The sequence below is a fragment of the Podarcis gaigeae genome (genome assembly GCF_964106915.1).
Source record: "Podarcis gaigeae genome assembly, chromosome: 9".
NCBI classification, from domain to species: domain Eukaryota; kingdom Metazoa; phylum Chordata; class Lepidosauria; order Squamata; family Lacertidae; genus Podarcis; species Podarcis gaigeae.
Window position 1 is genome coordinate 67,502,420 of NC_139685.1, and position 18,333 is coordinate 67,520,752.

Genomic DNA, 18,333 nt, shown 5'->3' on the forward strand with positions numbered 1-18,333 from the left:
GCTTCTCTATCACCTCTGCACTTGAATAAAAGACCAAGGATGGGACCTTCTTCAAAGCCAGGCATTCGGGGTGAGGTGACCGGGAGAATGCTAGCGATGCACACAGTTTGCTGTGACAGCAAAACATGTATTTTTAAACGTAGGGCTTGTTGTTTTTAAGCGCAGGCTTCTTCTGAGAAGGACAGTCCCTTTGGCCCTTTCACAGAACCCAGAGAGGGAGCAGACAGGAAGGAAGAAGCACACCTCCCCACAAGGCAGGTTAGAATGTTGAGTGGCTCTTCGAAACCCTGAGGCTCTCAGCCAGTGCCCAACCTAGATGACCACTGGCCCAGGGGTTGTAATCATGCCATGCCTGATCCCCACAGTTTACAAGCTCCAGGACTTTTAGTTTGTATTGTTTCCCTTGCCCATTCATGTGGCTGAGTGTAGGACCAGTGTAGACCATGAGGTTTGCCTGACCAGCTTCAATGTGTTGTGGTGGGGCTAAGTGTGTGTGTGTTTGGTGGGTTAGCTTACCCTCACTACTCTTGAGGAGAGGAGCCTGTATAAAATTTTCCAATATGGGGTAGGGTGCAGAGCAGGGGGGTGGGAATGAGCACATTCTAAAATCATTTCCACCTTTCTTTTTCCTCCCAAATGTAACATTGCCATTTGCAATTTCCCAGCAATGGCAAACCACTATTCAAAATGCAGATTGGCAAGCCATGATGTCCAACTTTGGAGAGGGGGGATTGAGGGCTGGAGACGTGGGAAAGACCTCAGGCTCACGTTGCCTCCTTTTGCATCGAAAGCCATTTTAAAAAATCAGTTTTTTTAAAAAGCAACCGAGACGCAGCAAGCGCAAGATTTCTGTCGGACTTGAGGATCCCCTGGCTTGTGCACTGCTGCTCCCTCAGCATCCTTCTCGCTTGATTGCAGCACAGATGCACAGAGCTTAAATTGCAATAAAAGTGGATGAGTGAAAACTGCCCGTAATGGCCTGTGAATTTCCCTCTAGGCTTTGAAACACCTCTTAATTACCTGCCGGCAGCCGTGCAAGAACAGTGCCAAGGCAGCATTTGCCTTATTCAAATATGCCCACCAATGCACTGATTTTTAATTTATTTAAGGATTTGCTTCCAGAATACAAGCAGGGCTGTCTTTACCCCAGGGTGCAAGGGGTGTGGGGTACCCGGGTGCCGAATTCTGGGCGACGGAAAATATATACCTATTGTATACCAGTCCCTCTCAATCGGCAGCAGTGAAAAGCAATGGAGCAAAAGTCCCTGCCTCCTCCCTCCATTGCTCTGTTACTCTGTAGTGTCAAATATTCCCTACGAGTCAGGAAACAAAAGCAGTTTTTTCCACTGCGTCATTGTTACAGGTGAGCAATCGCCCCCCAAAAAGGCTCAACAACTTTGGCTTCCCCCCTCCCTAAAAAAGCTCAATAAAAGTTCGTTTGGGGGCAGCTAGCTCCCGTTGCTCGGTCCCTGCTCCTGCCAACCTAGCAGTTTGAAAGCACGTCAAAGTGCAAGTAGATAAATAGGTACCGCTCCGGTGGGAAGGTAAATTGGCATTTCCGTGCACTGCTCTGGTTCGCCAGAAGCGGCTTAGTCATGCTGGCCACATGACCCAGAAGCTGTACGCCGGCTCCCTCAACCCATAAAGTGATATGAGCACCGCAACCCCAGAGTCGGCCACGACCGGACCTAATGGTCAGGCGTCCCTTTACACTTTACCTTTAAACTAAATTTGGGGCACTGGGTGGATCTTTGCACCCCGACGGCGCATATCCTAAAGACGGCCCTGAATACAAATGCTGGTCTGGATGGTTGGGCCATACAGGTCTGTGCAGAAGATAACCTCACAAGACACAGTGCAAGAAGAAGGAGCCCAATTTCAACAACCAGGAGAAGGATAGTAGAAGTGGGAGCCATCCTAAAGAAAACCTGAACCCTAATGTGGCAATTGCCTGCTGACCAGTCCTTTCCCATAATGCAACAGGGATGCCTCTGGACTATCAGTATTTTGTGGAAAGGATTCAAGTCTCTGATTTTGGGTTTCTCTCTTCCACAAACAACTCCCAGCTCACTAAACCCTGATACCTCTTCAGCTTCCAACACTTCCTCTCCCCAGTGTTCTCCCTCTGACGACTCATTGTCCCACCAGCACTTCCCAGGCTCTGAGCCTTCTTCCCTTGGTGGTTCCTCAGTTGGTGCCCCGTCTGCATCCAGCCAGTTCCTGACACCCGTCCCAGGCACTGGCGGAAGAAGGGGGTGCGGTGGGTGTGGTCTGCCCCAGGTGTCATCCCTGAGGGGGGTGATATTGCCGCTCCGCTGCCCCTGGGACGCTTGCCGGGGATGGCACCCCCTGGGATGTTTGCCATGGGCAGCCCCCCCAGGATGCTTGCTGCTTGCCGCGGGTGGCACCCCCTCTGGACGCTCGCCACTCACCACAGGCAGCTAGCCCCCCCCCCAGTAGCTCCGCCTCTGGTCCCAGATGCTTCTGCTATAAAAAGGACTTAGTTGCAGCTTGTTCCCTCCTGGAGCAACGTCAGAGCTCCGAAACATGCTCACCGTGCCTTGCGGCCCATCTGAACCTTCCCCTTGTCCTGCACCCTGGTTGACCCTTACAGATCCTGCAGAGCATGATGCCAAGTGAGAAGGACCCCACTGTAAGTCTCCTGGGGGTGCTCAGCAAAGTCTGGTGACGTGTAAGATGATGTCTTTATTTGTGAATTACTGCATTTTTATGCATTTTCCTCCAAACCGGCCTTGATTCAAATGGAGAAAAAGAACAGGCCAGCTGCATTTTTCAGCCGGTAATGTGCACACAGCCTTTGTTCATCATTATCCCAACCAGCCCCACCCCACCCCTGCCCCCAGGAACCGGCAACCCAGGGACAATTGGGGCCACCAGCAGAGCGACACAAAACGACTTGGGCTGACTTTGGGAGACGCCAATGATTAATTTCCATTCCGCTTTCTTATGAGGTTGTGACCCATGTCAGCCAGGCACAAGCTTCTGGGAAGGGGGGGGGGAAACTTGGCTGGATTTCAGAGACCACCCCCCCTTTAGAAGTCCATTAGGCTGACCTGGAAGTGGAAACATTTGCAACTGGATTTCAAAAGGCCAAATGAAGCCGGTGAATTCTGTTTGACATTAATTCCAGGAAATTGAATATTCCTCCCAGATGTTTAATAAACACATTCAGGCCTTCCCAAAGCCCTCTGGATGCACTTCATACGCTTCTAGCCTCAAAGAGTGCGTAAGTGTTCAAAGGCTAGATGAACCATATCTTCCAAGTACAGATAGACTATGTATGGGCTGACGATGAGGAAAGCTGTGGGAAAGGTAGCTTGCTGCTGTGTGGTATCCCTAATGGGGCAGAAATCAGGCATGTTTCATTGGGGGTGAGGGTGGGAAAGAGGGTAATTGAAACATATAAAAGAAGCAGGCAGTGTCAGTTCACATTTCTTAGTACAGAAAGTATTGATCTGATGTATAGAGATCTTTCCTATTCTGCTTAGTTCAATAGGGTTCTAGAAGGTTTCTTTCTATGTGTAAGATGCTGGCAGAAGGTTTCTGATGTTTGGGTTATACCTTCTGGGAAGCTGAGTACAGCTGGTTTAAACTGGTTCTGTTATCCTTTCTGTCAAGGTCATGCTGACTATAATATTAAGGCCAGAAGGAGCCTGGGTTTCACTCACTTTCTCGTGTTAAGGTTTAGTCTTATTATAAGTTCTTGTAAGTTAGTTTATGATAAGTCTGCTGCAACTGGATTTCTTGTGGACAGTGCCAGTCCTGAATGTATTGGATTTGTGACCATTATGCTCATTTGCCTTCAGTAGCGAGTAAAGCTCTGCTGGAAGAAATTGCCTCTGGTCTATTTTGGGGGGAACTCTACAATGTGTTTTTAAGTCTTCCTCAGCCTTGCACGACAAGCAAGGGGAGAGATCAGGAATGGTTTTTTTAAGCATGAGTTCCATAAAATAAGGAACACCTTGATGGTAAAGTTAGGCGCATCCCTGGGCCACCATCTCAAAGGAACTGGGAAAGTCTGAAGCACAAGTGGAATTAAAAGTTCTGGGTTCAATCCCAAGCAACTGCAGGGAAGGCTAGAAATGACCTTCACTTGAAAACCTGGAGAGTCAGTTCCCATTGGTGTAGACCACAGGTGTTAGCAACCTTCACATTTTGCACCCCAGGCTGCCCCTCCTCTCCCCATGTTACGCCCTCAACTGGTCCTTCTCTACTCTGGAATGTATCTGAACACTCTTCTAAGCAGAGCCTTGTCTGTTAGAGCGAATGGCGCCCCACCAACCTCAGCCTGCTCACATAGAAAGCTGCAAGTACACAGGGCGTTAGTCACAATCTGCAGGTATCCTCCAGCTTCTTGAGAAATTATTGAGAAATACCCACCCAAATAGCTCAGCTGGTTAGAACATGGTGCTGATAACGCCAAGGTTGCAGGTTTGATTCCTGTCTAGGGCAGCTGCACATTTCTGCATTGGGGGGGGGGGTGTTGGATTAGATCAGGGGTCAGCAAGGTTTACAGGCCATGGGCTGGATCACTCCCACGGAGATTGTCCTTGGGCCTGACTGACGCAGTGTGACACTGGAAATCACATCTGCCCCTGTCTGCGGCGCCAGAAATTGCTTCTGCACATGCCCAGACGCCGAAAACTGCACCTGCGCAGAAGCGATTTTCGGCGTCTGGACACACGCAGATGCAATTTCTGGTTTCTGTGCGTGCGCAGACGCGATTTCTGGTGTCGCTCAGTGAGTCCCTGTGCTGCGCTGCACCAGTTTAGTGCAGCGCGGGGGGGGGGGACTCACTGAGCAGGTGGCTCAGCTCGGGGGCAGCTCGTGGGCCGGTAAAACCAGGGGTCAGCAACCTTTTTCTGCCATGGCCCAGTCCACCATCCCTCAGACCATGTGGTGGGCTGGACTATATTTTGAAAATAAATAATGAACAAATTCCTATACCCCACAAATAACCCAGAGCTGCATTTTAAATAAAAGGACACATTCTCTTCATGTAAAAACACCAGGCAGGCCCCACAAATAATCCAGAACTGCATTTTAAATAAAAAGACACATTCTACTCATGTAAAAACATGCTGATTCCCAGACTGTCCATGGGTAGGATTGAGAAGGTGATTGGGCCGCATCCGGCCCCTGGGCCTTAGTTTGCCTACCCCTGGGTAAAATGGTCTTCGCGGGCCGCATTGGCCCATGGGCCGCACGTTGCCGACCCCTGGATTAGATGAGTCTCTTGCAACTCTACAATTCTGTGATTTTTGATTGATGCGTTTCCTGGGGCTGATGGGAATTGCAGGGTACGTATTTGGGGAAGGCTGTTCTAGCCACTCAAGAGCCAAACTCTCTCACTCCCACAAATATGTCACCCTGGGAACTGCCCTTTCCGTTGTTTAGGCCTTCCAAAGCAAAAAACCGCAGGGTGAAAACACGTGAGCCACTTGTTCTTGGCGGAAGTGGGCAGTTCCCCCCTTTCCTCCTCCCTCTTTCCCAGTCCACGGCCATTATTATTCCAGCTCTTAAACCTGTGCCAGACTGTTAATGTCTTAATGCTTATTCAAGTGTCAGGGAGTGCTGGCAGATGTCAGAGTAAATGGGAGGCTGTCAGTGAGGAAATTACTTACCATTCATAAACTGATGGCTGCAGTCTGTCAGGTAGCATTTGAGCTTGGTCGTCAGGCTGAAATGGGGGGGGGGGAGGAAGTTTGATGCTGGTTGGGGTGCAGGGAGAGAGAAGGAATTTCAGGGTTTACAACAGAGGGTGGTGGTGGAAGGAATTGCCTCCAGCCATGTCCACAACAAAACAAAAGCTACAGACCCTCCAAGGGTCCCTAATTTCCAGGGACATCCCTGATTTAGGGAAGCCATCCCAGTTTCTGCTTCGATCCTGGAATGTCCCACTTTTCCTTAGGATGTCTCTATTTTTATTGGAGAAATATTGGAGGGGGTGAAGCTAACAGAGAACCAAGGATCCTCTGTAAACTCAAAGCTTCTAAACAAAAAAAATTCCTTCCAGTAGCACCTTAAAGACCAACTAAGTTAGTTCTTGGTATTAGTTGGTCTTTAAGGTGCTACTGGAAGGAATTTTTTTTGTTTTGACTATGGCAGACCAACACGGCTACCAATCTGTAACTCAAAGCTTCTAAGTTTTGTTTTGCTGCCCTTTAAAAAAAGAAACAAAGAAAGTGGCAGGCATATGGTGTTGAAATGATGATCTAGGGCCATCTGCAGAATCCACAGAAGCAGAGAGAGAACTGCAGTGCAAATTCTCCACCTGGCTGGAATCAAGTTTCTCTTCGTTTTAAGAGTCTCTTTTTAATAGGCGAGCTTCCTAGCACACTGTTAGCCTGAAGCTTTGAAGCCAGCTTTACACATCACATGTTAGTGGGTGCAAAGGTAAAGGTAAAGGGATCCCTGACCATTAGATCCAGTCGTGGCCAACTCTGGGGTTGCGGTGCTCATCTCGCTTTGTTGGCCGAAGGAGCCGGTGTACAGCTTCTGGGTCATGTAGCCAGCATGACTAAGCCGCTTCTGGTGAACCAGATCAGCACACGGAAACTTCCTGCTGGAGCGGTACCTATTTATCTACTTGCACTTTGACATGCTTTTGAACTGCTAGGTTGGCAGGAGCAGGGACCAAGCAATGGGAGCTCACCCCGTCATTGCGGAGATTCGAACTGCCGACCTTGTGATCGGCAAGCTCTAGGCTCTGTGGTTTAACCCACAGTGCCACCCGCGTCCCTGTTAGTGGGTGTACATTATTCTTATTATTCTTATTATTACTTTCAGTGAGGCATTTCAAAGTGATTCACAGTACAAAAGGAGGAGCAATTGTGCATATCGAAAAAATTAAAACAATTGAGATGGATAGATATGAATATATAAACAATTATTGTAGATGTACAACAATTGCATATGTGAAATCAATTTCTGTTCTAATACAGATACCAACTAGGATAACAAGTCCTTCTTAGGGGTCATCCATATTGTCCGGGGGCACCAACTAAAGGGGACAGAAGGGGCTTCGGCCCCCTCAATATTTGTTGGCAGGGGGCCGAGCTCCCCAATGTTGAGGGGGCCAGGAGGCACAGAGGGTGATTTTTATCCTCTTCATTTCCCATCCCCTGCTGCTGATGGGCAAGCGCTGGACCGCCAGGGGGGAAGAGTGATTTTCACCCTCTCCACTCCCCAGCCCCCACCACCGGCAGGGTGCAACGGGGATCTCTGTGGGGGGGGCTGGTTTGTGCCCCCGATTACACATAACGTCAGGGTGCAAGTTGGCACCCCGATACTGTGACCCTTCATTTCAGATTTTCTCACACCGTCTCCTTTTTGGAGTATCCCTAGTATGAGAAAATCCAGATTAAGGGAAGGAAAAGCGTGGGCAGTCAGTGATTTGGAGGACAGCGTTATATGGTCAAGGAAAAAGTAATGGCCATACAGGAAGCCTACTATCCATATTAAGCAACAGTCAGGAGGAGGCAGGTTCACAGTGAGAGAGGTTGGCAAAGAATGTATATGTACAGAACTGAGCCTTATTAAAAGGCAATCCATCTGTAGCCAAAACCCTACAATTGCACCAGCCAAGTGAATCTGGGATTTACCACACCGGATTCAAAGACTAGATAGAGCTGCCTGTCACTGTTACCAGCAACTATTGCTAATTTATTTGTGCAGGGCAAGGAAGCAACTGGTTGAGACCTGTGCAACAACAGGTTTGTGTTGTGTTGCCTGGCTGAATCATTTTCGTTCTTCTGTCTTTGCTGGATTGGCCAACCCCATAAAGTGTTTTCCCTCTCATTTTACGTGTGATTTTGATCAAGCTATATTTGAAACCTCCACTTTTTTTAACAGGCACTGAAGTCACCTTCCTGGAGATGTGTGACGTAGAGAAATTACTCCATCTCTTTCTCTCACTGTCCGTTCTTAAGGCAACAGTTAGTACTACAGCTGGTAGTGGCTTCTAGATAATTTGCCAGCTATTTTCAGCCCAGCCAGGAAGCCCCAGTTAAAGCTGAAATGTGACAAATGCAACTGGAACCAAACTCCTTCCCTTTTTGGACAGCGAAACTCACAAGCTGCAGAGCTGAAATGTGGCCCTTTTGCCAGCTGGAGGTGGGGAAGAGACAGGGTCAATAAGTTCTTCTCCCTTATTGTGTTTTTGCTTAATAAAATGAAAAGAAATTTCATCACACTTCTTGGAAAGAGGCTTATGACATGGTGATTCCTTAATGTATTGTTTTGGGTTCTTTCCAAGGGTGTCAGTTTCTGGGACTTCCCGTAAATTAATCTTTTTTGGTTTTATTTGTCTCTTCCTTTCTGCTGAAACTGGTTTTAAAAATTCCCTAGGAATTCTGCTTTGCAAAAGCTCTCCACTCTCTCCCATTCATGCCAAGGCAAGAATCCCTGTAGAGAAATTGACTAATCAGATTCAGTTTTCCAGAGACTTGGTCAAACTGGATACCTTGGGGCAGATTCTCCAGATTCCTATGATCATTTTTATTTTTTTAAGAGTTTAGAGCTTTTGCAAAACCTGAGATATGAGACAAAATGCACAGACCATGTACACACTATGCAGTCAAAACTCAGTTCTCGAATGGCTGTTTTCGAACGCTTTGGCTCCTGAACGCTGAAAACCCGGAAGTAAATGCTCCTGTTTTCAAATGATCCTCAGAACTTGAACGTCCGACGTGGCTTCTGCTTGAGTGCAAGAAGCTCTTGCAACCAATTGGAAGCTGCCTTGGTTGTCAAACATTTTGGAAGTCGAACGGTCTTCTGGAATGGATTACATTCGCCAACAGGGGTTTGACTGTACCTTTAAAGCACACTTGAAGCACAATTCCCCCCTCAAAGAATTCTGGGCACTGTAGTCTGTTAAGGGTTGCTGGGGATTGTAACTCTCTGAGGGGGAAACTACAATGCCCAGAATTCTTTGAGAGAAAGATTGTGCTGCGATTGTGCTTTAAAAATATAGCATATACACAGGCAGAGTTCTTCTAATTTTGGTGTGTCAGAAATTAGTCTGCTCTCCACTTTCAGTATTTTAACTGTGTCCTCTACCCCCAGGGGAAATTTTTGCTGACATACATGATTGACTAGTATCCCTCTAACATTATCTTAGTTTTCTGTTCTGTTTTCCATTTTCAGGAGAGGGGATTGGCACTTTAGTGGTCAAAATAGAAAGCACCCATTCCTAAGAGAGAGGAAGCCACAGGGTTTGGGGAAGCCCAAGGTTTGCAGAAATAGAAAAAGTGAAAACCATTTTAAGAAAGGAGGGGAACCCTGAAGGAGGGGGGGAACTCCAAAAACAGCCCAGTGGGGACTGTCTGCTGAGGGGACTAAGGAACCAAAACTAGGTGGGAGGAGGAATGCAATGTTGTACCCTGAAGAGGGGCATTTCTTGACTATAAATATTTAGACCACATTGCTCAGTACTTTATTTTGATTCTGGATTTTTATTGGTGATATTGACAACATATATATTTGTTTTATTTGTATCTTTGCATTGCGATTTTATCTTACATTGTAAACCACTTAGATATTTTTCAACAATGTATACTGAGTGGCCTATAGATGATTGATTGATTGATTGATTGATTGATTAAATAAATAAATAAATAGCACCCCCACCCACCCACCCACCAATCATTTTGAAAATACAGAAAGGGCTAAATATTGTTATGTTCCTATACCTCATCATCTGACCTATATGGCAGCCTTTGTTTCCTTCCATCGGACTACATGCTTTCGTCCAAGAATTGGGTGCAATCTCTTTGTTTAAGTGTCTTCTTCTTCTTCTTCTTCTTCTTCTTCTTCTTCTTCTTCTTCTTCTTCTATTTATTCTGTCCCAGAGAAGGCAGGGGAGAAGAGCAAGGGAATAGGGCCAGTGGGGCAATGGGGCAGGAGAAGGCACAGCCCCATAAGCCAGAAAGGGCAATGCGCTGTCTCCATTGCTTGGTCTGACAACTCTTGATGGCCCATGGACCACAATTTGGGAACCCCTATCCTGGATTTGGGGGATGCGGGTGGCGCTGTGGGTTAAACCACAGAGCCTAGGATTTGCTGATCAGAAGGTCAGTGGTTCGAATCCCCGTGACGGGGTGATCTCCCGTTGCTCGGTCCCTGCTCCTGCCAACCTAGCAGTTTGAAAGCACGTCAAAGTGCAAGTAGATAAATAGGTACTGCTCTGGCGGGATGGTAAATGGTGTTTCTGTGCGCTGCTCTAGTTCTCCAGAAGCGGCTTAGTCCTACTGGCCACATGACCCGGAAGCTGTACGCTGGCTCCCTCGGCCAATAAAGCGAGATGAGCGCCGCAACCCCAGAGTCGGCCACGACTGGACCTAATGGTCAGGGGTCCCTTTACCTTTACCTTTATCCTGGATTTGAGCCCTACATTGGGCAAAATATTCCTAATCTGCAAGGGGTTGGACCAGAGGATCCTTGCTGTCCCTTTGAACTCTACATTTCTAGAACGTACATTGCCTTGACACATTTTAAATATGAGGCACCTGAGGAATGTAGATTAGGCATAATAGAGAACAGAAATAAATAATGGGAAACATGGGTGTTCTGCTTCTGTTTTCACGGTAGCTCATATACCTTGACTCCGTTGCCCTCTCTTACCCTTCCACCACCTCCTTTTTGGTGAGGATCAGAGCTCAGCGGAAGTGACACGACTCGCTTTTCCTCCTCAGGCAGTGACGTAGCAGCTTCTTCCCCCTCCATTACACCTCCACCACAGTTAGCCTTGTCCTTGTACATTTTTGGCTGTGGAAAACTCTAGCTCCACCGAGCTCACTCAAATGATCTCACCTGCAAGAGCCTCCGGACACATGAGCAAGCGCTCAAGGAAGACTACCTCTGAATCACCATTCAGAGATAAACCTGACAGTAGCAGGAGGACTCAGGGGCCACCTCCTGCTGCCACTCTGACTGAAAAATACTTGGGAACTCTGCAACGTGACGCTTCCCGCAAGCCCTGAGCCTGAGGCAAATGTCTGCATTGCCCAATGGGTGATCCAATAAAGGCTTCGCCTGATCAGATCCTTTTCAGTATGTTGGCAAGGGCAAATTCTCCTACCAATTTCCCCACAGTCCTTTCCTGCATCTCCTTTCCTTGCCTGTTGCGTTGAGGGGCAGCAGAATTGCCACTCTGTTAGGGCAGTGGTTCTCGAACTTTTTTCCTCTGGGCCACCCTATCAGAAGAAAAAACACCAAATTCCATGCCACACCCAATTTTGTATTGATAAGAATACAAAATGTGACAGCTGCATATTCCTGCATTTGCAAGGGGTTGGACGAGATGATCCTCAACTCTACAATTCCATGAAAAACTCCGCTCATATATTATACAGAGAATGAAAGTTTAATGTTTCCCTCCTCTCCGCCCCTTCCACATTTCCCCTAAATTTCTCTCCCCCTCTCTCCCCCCCTCTCTTTCCCCCTCAACCCCATATGGACTACAGCAAAAAAAATTGTCTCTAAGGGACGGCAATCAAATTGTATGAAAGATGCTACGATTTAAAAACAGAGGCACAGAATGTACTTTTGTTACTTATGGAAAATATTTCGTTAAAAACCCCGAATATAGTTTTTACCGTAATTGGGCATCCTATATAAACTACAGTGGACACTCAGGTTGCGAACGTGATCTGTGTGGGATGCATGTTCGCAACCCGCAGCATTCGCAACCCGTGTCTGTGCACGCGCGGGTTGCGATTCGGTGCTTCTGTGCATGCGCAAAGTGCGCTTTAGCGATTCTGTGCATGCGCGGCCATCGAAACCTGGAAGTAACCCTTTCTGGGTTTTGGCGGTCCACAACCCGAAAAAAATGCAACTTGAAGCATCTGTTAACCGAGGTATGACTGTACTGTAAACAAATAAAAGCAGTTGATTGCCTATTATTTCACTGCAATCGAATACTGTAAGATATTCCACAGAGCCCCAACCCCTCCTGTATCTCCACTTTATCTCCAATCTCCTCCTTACTTTCATGATTGTGGTATTTGTCAGCCAGGGGAGAAATGAAGCCTGCTTTGTACATTAACTTCATAGCAGCCAGGAGGAAACCTAATCTAGTCAGGCTTCTCCTGCTGGCTGCCTTCTAAAACTGCAGGCATCTCTTATTACTAGGATTGATTTATCTTATACTTCACTGCTATTTTTTTCTCTCCATTGCAACAAGCTGGTGGTTATTATTGTCTCACCGGAGTGGTGCATGGTTATCTTCCAATGCGCTCTACACAGGGCTACCTTTGAAGGTGACTCGGAAACTACAACTAATCCAGAATGCGGCTGCCAGACTGGTGACTGGGAGCGGCCTCCGAGACCACATAACACTAGCCTTAAAGGATCTACACTGACTCCCAGTACATTTCCAAGCACAATTCAAGGTGTTGGTGCTGACCTTGAAAGCCCTAAACGGCTTCAGCCCAGTATACCTGGAGGAGCGTCTCCACCCCCATCGTTCAGCCCAGACACTGAGGTCCATCTCCGAGGGCCTTCTGGCAGTTCCCACATTGTGAGAGGTGAGGTTACAGGACACCAGGCAGAGCTGCCTTCTCGGTAGTGGCACCCACCCTGTGGAACGCCCTCCCATCAGATGTCAAGGAGATAAACAGCTAGGTGATTTTTAAAAGGCATCTGAAGGCAGCTTTTAGTGTTTGATGCTGTACTGCGTTTTTACTGTTTTTTTTTTGCTGGGAGCCGCCCAGAGTGGTTGGAGCAACCCAGTGAAATGGTTGGCATATAAGTAAATAACAACAATTTTTATTCCCATTTTAAAGATTCATGTTTGCCAGGATTTCATTGCATTTTGTTGCGGGTGCTGGGAAATGTGTGAGGGGGAAACTGCCTAGGATTCTCTAGGGGAGGCCATGTGCTTTAAATCTGGGTTGCCCTCCCCACTCACCCTGACTTCTGTGGCCTTCAGCAACTCACTAGCCCTCCTTTCAGCCTCGATTTGGGCATCTTTAAAATGGAAATAATCATCAGGGCCTTCTCGGTAGTGGCGCCCGCCTTGTGGAACGCCCTCCCATCAGATGTCAAGAGATAAAAAAACTACCTGACATTCAGAAGACATCTTAAGGCAACCCTGTTCAGGGATGTTTTTTATGTATGACATATTAGTGTATTTTTGGTCTTTGTGGAAGCCTCCCAGAGTGGCTGGGGAAACCCAGCCAGATGGGCAGGGTACAAATAAATTATTATTATTATTATTATTTATTATTATTATCATCATCATCATTAGAAGTTGAATGCTGCAACATAGCATTGCACTGCAGCGTGAGAATTGATTCAGCTCAGGATTAGGGGCTGGCCCTGGGCATTTTGACACCTGAGGTGAACCCCTAAATGGTGCCCTGGCCAGGGAAGCAGGGGTGAACATGAGGGACGATCTGCTTCAGGAACAAGGAGGGAAGAAAGGTCGACATTGGGATCTGCTGTCCTGGTGAATCCTGCCCCCTGAGGCGGTTGCTTCCCTTGGCCTCATGGGTGGCTGACCCTGTGCAGGATACTCCATTGAGTCCTCTCTCCCACTGTCCACGTCACTATCTAGTGTTCCACTGAACTCAGTAGAATTTTTAACTTTTGAGGAACCGTGCCTAGGGCAGTGTTGCAAAAAAACCCAGGAAGATGCTTGAGTCATCCTCAGGTCTGAGATTTATGCTGATTGCACAAGCAAAACAGTTAACCCCTACAGCGAAACAATAAGATTAACTTTTTTAAAAAATATGATCCGTTCTGTCTGAAATGGTATAGACAGTCTCCACCTCATTCTGTTGCCACTGTAGGCATAGTTAAATGTAACGCACACCCCACCTCCAAAGAAATTAAGAGAGACGAGAGATCCGAACACAGTCTTGTGGTTAACCCTGCCAAATAAAAACCCCCAAACCATTTCCTTGATCAAAAATCCGTCGGTGCGTTTTGCTGTTGGTGGTTCGAGCCCACCCGGGGACGGCTGTGTGCAGAATTCCTGCATTGCAGGGGGTTGGACTAGATTACCCTTGGGACCCCTTCCAACTCTCCAATTCTATGGAAATCCTTCTCGCGCTTGCTTTTTTTTGGGGGGGGCAGTGAAACACAGGCGAAAACAACAAAACTCCCTTTTGCTCTGATCTCTGCTTCTCAGCGTTGCTCTCTCCTTCCTCCCCCGCCTCCCCCCCCGTAGGTAGAGAGATTCCGAGCTAGGATTGGTGGAGGAATTCTGGGGGGCGGAGTCAAAGGCCCCGGGAGAAGGGGGCGTGTGCGCTACTAGTACACTCGCGGCTGGCACAGCGATCAGTTTTGCAGCTGCAGAAAGGCGCGCCGGGTGTTATATTTTTGTCTGCGCTACTAGATTGATAGATTTAGGTTCTTATTTATTTTAATTCCATAATTTAGACAGGGGGCGGGCGGGTTTGTTAGGAGGTCGCGCAGAGCTGCACCGGTGCGCGGGGCTGCTTGGACCTCGGCGAAGGATCTCGCGCAGAGGTTGGATCTTGTGGAGGGCTGCGCTCGGGAGAGTCGAGGTGAAGTTTTCCTTTCTGAGCCTCCGAGCTCATCTCTGCAGTGGAAACCTGCGCTTTGGCGCCCTGAAGAGACTCGGCGACAGAAATTGGAGAAAACTTGTAGCCTATATCCGGAGATCCTTTGAGCCAGGTAAAAAGACGCGCGTGCGTGGGAACGAGCGTTTCCGTGTCTGTGAATGCCTTCGGGTTGATGTAGCGTCGTCTGAGCGCACTAGCAATGTGGACCGTGTTGTACGCTTGACTCGTGAAGTTCCACCGATTTCTGCCGGGTTTCATTTTCCCAAGGTGTGTTTTTTTAGTATTGCGGCGACCCATGAAATTTACCTCCCTTGCTTCCAACACCTTGTTTTCTTTATATTTCGCGGACTTGTGCGGAGGACCAGATCCTGCATGCTATCAAAGGCTTTATTGAGTGGAACGTGACGCGCTATATTGAGTGGAACGTGGAGGGCCCCTTCTTTGGAAATCAGTGTAACTTACATCTAAGTGCTTTGCGCTACTGAGCCAAGGAGATTGGAAAGAGAAGGTGGGAAATCGGGAGCGTGTTTTTCAACCTATATGGCCACGTTCCCGGGTCACATAAACCAGTTTATTCGCTCTTGAAACTAGTTTGACGCTGGGGTAGCCTTGGATAACTTAGGGGTGCACGCACATTATAATTTTAAGCGCAGTACTCTTGCTTAAGTGACACATCGATCGCTAAGTTGCATTGTTTACGTTTCTTTTTTGTAAAAAAATATTTAAGGGGGTCATCAGTATTTTCTTTTGTCACTTGAATTCAGGATTCCCCTTTTGTTAATTTCCATGCTGCGTAAAACGACGAGGAATGCATTTCTTCCCATATATAGGCTGACTTCCTAGGGCTCTTTTCTTTGTAAACAAGAGAGGAATTCCAAAATACTCGCCTCAGTAATGTAGAGGATGCATGGAGACGACTTGCTGTGAGGGGTCAGGGTATACCTTTCAAGAGGGCAGCTCCTTTGAACAGAACTGAATAACTCGACAGATGGATTGATGGGATTTTATAGGGCAGATCCATTCCATGCACATTTAATGCACAGGACTCCCTTGTGGAGAAACCTGGGAACTGTAGTTCCCCCCTGCCAGAGCTACAGTTCCCAGCATCCTTAATAAACTGCAGTGCCCAGGATTCTTTTAGGAGAAGTCACAGGCTTCAAATGTGTTTTAAAGTGTTGTTCAGTAAATGGAGTTGATGTCAAAAGGTGAGCGCATGGGTGATTTCAGCTAGGTCCCCTATTCAAAGGGCTTTGTAAACAGTAAACCGATACTGAGCTGCACTGAAATGCATCAGCTGTGTACTTTAAGCTGTTTGCTTGTCAGTCCGTGAAAAATGAGACTGGTGTAGACCTGTTTGCAACCCAGTGATGTAACGGTGCACGGGTGCTCTTTTATGAGACACCCTCCCACAGGTATGTCCCTTTAAAGACGGTACAGTAAAAGTGATTTTTCTTAATCAATGCAGGCATTCTGGCTTTAATACTGTTTCACGCCTCTCCAATCTCTGAGCTGTGTGAAAGTCTGGGGGTCTAGGCACTTTCCCAGGGTTCGCGTTAAGGCACAACAGAGACTGTGTTGTCTTTATGAGATATGGTCCATTTACCTACGCTGAACCTACGATGGAGGGGTTTGCACTCCCAAAGGTTCTTGTTTCTCCCAAGCTGTAGCCAGGGATCTGAAAAGACCTGAAACTGAAATCCTAAAAAACTCCACATTCTTTTGGTCTCTGCCCACTTAGGCACTGAGTCCTCACTTTCTTAATGGCTCATCACCTTGCCTTAGTTAACAACTCGTACTCATTATCAGCCTGGCTCTTCCAGCAATTGAATTGCTCTGAAAATTCAGGGGGCTTGATTCAATTCTGACCCTTTAATGGTTCCAGGTATTTAGGGGAGTCTGCCCCCCCAAAAAACTATAACACTACTAAGTCATCTTTCTTGCTGAACTCTGGCCCCTTCCACTTTTGCTTAATATCTAGCCTGATGAAGAGTTCTGCTGGACTCAGAAGGTTGCTCGGTGCTTTGTGGCATTTTGGTTATAATACCAGGGACCTTGCAACTTTCAGGATAAAAATGGCAGGTTAACCCTTTAGCTGTGCATGCTAATGCAACCTAACCTGTCCTCCTCCACAGATTTAGTAGGTCTCTCTCTGTGAAAAGCTTATTTATTTGGCATTCTGAGAATTGGTAAATAGAGCCCCATGGAGATGATGCTGTTGTTTCTGCTCTGATACGACTAGTGAGTCCCTGCTCCACTATGTCACTGTGGCAACGTGATCACAAAACATACTGTATTCACTAGGAAGTAAGTTTGACTGGTTTAAGAAAATGCAACCTAAGCCCTTCTAACCAGCTCCTCTGCTGTTAATGTTCGCTCATCTTTGTTTAAAAAGCTTGAAATCAGAATTGGAGGACTTCATGGCGGACAGGAACCATAGAACCATAGAATTGTAGAGTTGGAAAAGGGACCCTGAGGGTCATCCAGCCGAACCCCCAGCTATGCAAGAATCTAAACTGTGACAGAAGGCCATCTAGCCTCTGCTTATAAACCTCAAACAAAGGAAAGTCCACCACCTCCCAAGGGAGTCTGTTCTACGGTTGAACAGTGCTTGCCCTTAGAGAATCATTCCTGAAGTTTAGTCAGAATCTCCTTTCTTGTAACTTGAAGCCATTGGTTCGAGTCCTACCCTCCAGAGCAGGAGACAAGAAGCTTGCTCTATCCTCCATGTGACAGCCCTTGAGATATTTGAAGATATCTCCTCTCAGTCTCCTCTTTCTCAGGCTTAAACATACTCAGCTCCCTCAACCTTTCCTCATAGGGCTTGGCTTCCAGACCCTTGATCATCTTGGTTGCCCTTGGTTCTGCCCATGTTCCAGCTTGTCAACATCCTTCTTAAATGGTGGTGCCCAGAAGTGGACACGGTATGTCAACTGTGGAAGATGCCCTTTCCATCATAGCTACCTGTCATACCTTGACTAAGCAGAGGGCACTTTGGGACAATGGCCAATGAAGTCTCTGTTCTCCTATCCTAGAACTGAAGCCACGAGGTTATGCAGATCAGCCATACCAGAGTTAGAATCCTCCTGTCGAGGATGGGGAGCCAGTGGCTCGGCAGGTGCTGTTTGAATCCATTAGCCACAGCCAACAGGAGCAGTAGGCTGGGGTGATACAACCTGTAGTCTAACAACATATAGAGAACCACGGGTTTAGACAGGATTGTAAGTTGTTTTTATATGCAACAGCAGCAGCAAGAATATTATTGGCACAAAAATGGAAGCAAGAAGAACTACCAACGAAAGAAGAATGGAGGATGAAGTTGATGGACTACGCAGAATTAGATAAATTTACAGGAAGGGTTCGAAATCTGCGGGATCAGAGATTCTTAGAAGACTGGAGCAAATATATGAACTATTTGAAAAGTAATTGTGATGAACAGATTACACTAGTAGGACTGTAAGAGGTTTTGTAAGGTGGATTATTTGAAATATTGCAAGAAAGACTATGAAGAGAATTAAATGAAGTTAAATGAAGCTTTCCTCCTGGGGATAATTGGCGAAGAAATCAAAAAGGAAGATAAAACATTTTTTCAATACGCAACAGTGGCTGCCAGAACCCTCATAGCACAGTATTGGAAAATGTCTAAAATCCCAACGATAATAGAGTGGCAATCTAAACTATTTGACTATTTAGAACTGGCAAAATTGACACAGAAAATAAGAAATCAAAAAAGTACAAAATTTAATAATGAATGGGATAAGTTTAAGTTATATATGGAAACAGA

At 46.9% G+C, this 18,333-nt stretch overlaps 1 protein-coding gene across 2 annotated transcripts in view; it reads left to right on the top strand.

Annotated features, from left to right (window-relative positions):
• The window catches only part of RASGEF1B (RasGEF domain family member 1B), a 249,594-nt gene that overhangs the window by 191,342 nt on the left and 39,919 nt on the right, over window positions 1-18,333 (top strand). The window contains exon 1 of one of the 2 annotated variants that reach the window (XM_083756619.1): window positions 14,252-14,664. The exons of the other annotated variant lie outside the window; for it this stretch is intronic. The gene's annotated coding sequence lies outside the window, so the exon portion shown is untranslated. Of the gene's footprint in view, window positions 1-14,251; window positions 14,665-18,333 lie in introns of those variants that run through there. 2 annotated transcript variants of the gene reach the window in all.